The sequence below is a fragment of the Tenrec ecaudatus genome, chromosome 18 (assembly GCF_050624435.1).
Source record: "Tenrec ecaudatus isolate mTenEca1 chromosome 18, mTenEca1.hap1, whole genome shotgun sequence".
Taxonomy (NCBI): domain Eukaryota; kingdom Metazoa; phylum Chordata; class Mammalia; order Afrosoricida; family Tenrecidae; genus Tenrec; species Tenrec ecaudatus.
In genome coordinates, this window is record NC_134547.1 from 19,090,979 (window position 1) to 19,095,597 (window position 4,619).

General features: G+C 46.0%; 1 pseudogene; it reads left to right on the forward strand.

Moving 5' to 3' along the window:
• The first annotated feature begins 1,031 nt into the window (after positions 1-1,031).
• LOC142431630 (occludin/ELL domain-containing protein 1 pseudogene) lies at positions 1,032-4,362 on the forward strand (annotated as a pseudogene).
• The last annotated feature ends 257 nt before the right edge of the window (positions 4,363-4,619 follow it).

The window sequence follows — 4,619 nt, forward strand, 5'->3', positions numbered from 1 at the left end:
TAAAAAATTAACTACAAATGGATCATAGAGTAAAACATGCAAATTTTCAAAAACAAAACAGGAGATATTCTTTTTTTGAGATATTATTAATGATCTTGGGACAGGCAGGTTTCACTCTATGATCCATATGTAGCTAATTTCTATATATCTTATATAAGATACTAAAGTTTTAATTTTATATGATATATTGAATTATATACTACATTATATATAATGATATAGGATATTATGTGTTATATACTCCCATATTCTATTATATATTATACTATATACACTATATATATCTCATGTGTCATACAAGATATTGAAGTTTATTTTTTTCATGTAGATGTCCAGTTATACCAGTACATTTGTTGCCTTTTATATGGCTATTTCCGGGCTGTCCCCGGGTGCATTCATGTGTCTTACCCTTTGTCATTAACATACTAACTCTCTCCATGACGGCCGCTTCATCAACCAGAAAAGCAAACTCACTACCCTCGAGTCAACTCCAACTCAGAGCGACCCAATAGGACAGGGTGGAACTGCCCCAGTGAGTTTCTGAGACTAATTTTTTTATATAGACATCAAAGTCTACTAGTGGTTACTAGGGTCAGTGTAGAGAAAGTTGGGGGGATGGAGTGGGGGGAAGATGGAAAAACCACATGGATCATGGAATGGTACGCTTGCAAACAGATACTTGTAATTGCTGGCAATAAGGCTTACACCTGTTCATAACTGAACAGGCAAAAGTTGAGTGATATACAGGGGCCTTCAAAAATATATGGGTAACTTCCAATATTTTAAATTTAATTTGCAGTCATCACTGGGGCTATTTCTCGCTGATTTATTTGCTCGCCTGCTCTTCCAGCTGCACGGTCAGGCACAGGGCCTTCCTAAAACCTTGCAGGGCTGAGAGGTAATTGGTAAGGTTGGCGAGAGTGGATTCTGCTTAGTTCTCAATGGTCTCCAGGTCGTAGTCCGGCTGCTTGGTCATCTTTGGAGAGCTTAAGTCAGGTTGGCCCTTGTCCAGCCACCTGGGAATGCCTACCATGTTTCAGTGCACGGTGGTGGCGCTGGAATATCACTTCAACACCCGCAAGGCTGAGCGCGCTCCCAGCAGGCAGGTCCCAGTGGGGATCCAAAGCCCATCTGTAGGCAACTGGACATCCCCTTACTGAAGGGTCATGGGGAGGAGACGAACCGTCAAGGTACAGTATAACACTGAGGAAACATACAACTTTCCTCTAGTTCTTAAATGCTTCCTCCCTGCCCCCCCCCCCATTATCATGATCTCAATTCTACCTTACAAATCTAGCTAGACCAGAGCATGTACACTGGTACAGATCAGAGCTGGAAATACAGGGAATCCAGGACATATAAACCCCTCAGGACCAATATTGAGAGTAGAGATACCAGGAGAATAAGGGGAAGGTGGAGGAGAAAAGAGGAACCAATCACAATGATCTACATATAACCCCTGCCTTGGGGGACGGACAACAGAAAAGTAGGTGAAAGGAGTCATTGGTCAGTGTGAGACATGACAAAATAATACTAATTTATAAATTATCAAGGGTTCGTGAGGGAAGGAGGAAGGATGGGGAAAAAATAAGGAGCTGATACGAAGGACTCCAGTAGGAAGCAAATGTTCTGAGAATGATGACGGCGACAAACGTACAAATGTGCTTGACGTAATGGATGGATGGATTGTAATGAGTTGTACAAGACCCCAATAAAACGATTAAAAAATCTTTCTATGATTTTTATGTGGGTTGAATTAAAGTTGCAGATCATTTTAGGGAGAATTGATATCTTAAATTGAATCTTCCAGTTCATGAATATGGGTACCTCTCCACTTATTTAGTTTTTTTTAATGTGTAAGAAACAGCTTTATATCAAGGAGTAATTGTATATCATGAAAACATCCAATCCCAGTCCAAAACACGAATTTAGTTTTTCTTTAATTTCCTTTAGTGTTTTGTGCCTCTCAGCATACAGATCCTGCCTATATTTTGCTAGATTATTTATATATATTTAGGCATTTGATTTTTTTGTAGTGCTTTTATTTAGGTGGCACCTATAAAGGCATATTTCGAGGGTATAAATAGAAAGAGGTATATAAGTGTAAAGATATTATGATTCATATGTGATAAACTGTACGATTTAGAATCTCATTTATCACCACTTCTTTGTCAGTTTGCCATACGGTGGTGGCTTGTGGGCTGCAGCGAGATGCTAAAAGGTATGTCACCAGTATCTCTACGACCAGCAGGATCACCCATGGCGAACAGGTTTCAGCAGGGCTTCCAGAGGAAACAGCCTTCTTTGTCAAAAGGACCTAAATATCTACTGATGAAAGTAAAGAGAAAAAGCCAGCGGAGCCCTCTAGATATCAGCAGAACCTATCTGAGATGGAGCCAGAAGATGAACCCCTCAGGTTGGGAGGTACTCCACTCCACCTGGGGAAGAGCCACCTTCTCGACGCTGGCTTAGCCTCAATGATATGGACACAGTAAAGCTCTCAGAACCTTGCTTGTCCACTGTAGCACAAATCAAAATGCGAAGAAACACCTGCAAAGACCCATTAGTAAGTGGAGCAGGGAATGTAGAAAGTATGAGCCAAGAAGAATGGGAAGTTGTCCGAAAACGAAATGAAGCACTTGCAGATCCCAGGCATTAGTGAGCTAAAATGGACTGTATTCGCTATTGTGAGCGACTCAGACAACCATATGGCCTTCGGTGTTGGGAATGATGAATTGATCAAAAAGAGCATTTCAAGATCTATCCCGATGTACATTACTGTCAGTAAGAGGCTGATGCCCATATTGTTAACATTTACTCACAAACCAAAGAGGAAGAACTGGAAGATGTTTTACCAGCGTCTGCAGTCTCTGATTGATCACCATCCAATCAAGATGGATTGATGATTACTGGTGATTGGAATGGAAAGCTGGAAGCCAAAAAGAAGTCTCAGTCGTTGGGAAAAGTATCTTGGTGATAGAAATGATGCCAGAGATTGCAGGTAGAATTTTGCAAGATGAACGACTTATTTATGGTTTTTTCATCTACATAAACAATGACTAAATATGTGCAGCTCTCCGGGGAGAAGACGCAGGAATCAAACAGGCTACTTCTGTAGAACCAGGTGATGGGAGACGCTCAATATCATCCGTCAGAAAAAGGCCAGAGGCTGTTTGTGGAACAGACCATCAATTGCACATATGCAAGTTCAAGAGAGCCAAAGTATGACGTTGGGTATATCCCACTTGGGCACGTAATTAAGGATCATCTGTGGAATGGATTTGATGCCCGAACACGAATGAATGATGATGAGACAAGCCATGCGGTGACAAGTGCATCAAACACGAAGCAAGAGAACAATCATTAAAAAGATCGTAAAGAGCCCAGCGACCTCCGCCATCGAGTGCAAGCTCCCGTTAAAGCTCAACCGGAGCGGCCGGACATTCTGTCCTGGAGCTCCGGACCCCAGACTCGGAGCCCCGGACGCTGGGACAGGCTGCCCGCCGACCACCCCCGCCATGCGCGGGCCGCGCCGCCACCCGTAGGTCCCGCCCGCCGCCCAGGGGACCCCCCTCACGGCGCCGTCCCGAGGTCAATGCCCAGCCGGGAGACTCCCCAGACCCACAGTTCCCAGAGGGACCCCCAGCTCCGCCCACCTGGCCCCAGCCTCCTTGTTTGCGGTGACACTGGAAGCCAGCTCTCCACGCAGTCTGTGCCAACCTCAGTCTGGAGCCCACAGGGCACGGCCCAAGAAGATTGTGTTTGAGGACGAGCTGCCTCCCCAGCCTTTCCTGGAGACCAGGAGGCCTCTCGGAGCCACCCCTGGGGTTTATAAACCCAGTCCCCGTCCATTGCCCGATTATGAGCTGAAATACCCCCCTGTGAGCAGTGAGAGGGAGTGGAGCCGCTACGTAACTGTGTTCCAGGACCAGTACTCAGAATTCAGGGAGCTGCAGCAGGAGGTGGCCACCGCACAGGAGAAGCTCAGGCACCTGCAAACTCAGCTGAACTCGCTGCCCTCACCCCGCAGCCAGAAGGAGGCCCAGGTCACCGCCCGAGTCTGGACGAAATTTGAGAAGAAGCAGATGGACCCCAGCTTTCTAGACAAGCAGGCGCGCTACTGCTACCTGAAGGGCAAATTGAGGCACCTCAAGGCACAGATCCAGAAATATGACGACCAGGAGGACAGCGAGGGCTCCGTCTACTTCTGAGCATGCTGGCAGGCCGGGGAAGGCACGCTCGAGTGGGGACCCCCTATGCCCTGGCTTCTCTTCGGTTTCCCATCGCTGGGTTTTCTGTGTCTTCCCTCTGCCTGGAATAGCTTCCCTGGGCTGCACACGTTTGTTGTCACAGAGCTCTGAAGATCTCCAGATACCCAGCCTTCCCAGGACCACCTCTGGGACCTGGGGCCCAGACTCTAATAATACTCAGCACTGTCCCCCAGGCCCTGCTCGCCATCTCAATGAAGGAAATGGCTATTAAACGTTGACTGTCTGCAGCTGCTTTAAAAAAAAAAAAAAGATCGTAAAGAAAGGAAATGCTAAAGTGAACATCGTAAGAGAGTTGGAAGCTTTATCTTGAACATGTTGGTCTGTTTTGATCCATAGGATCCAACACAC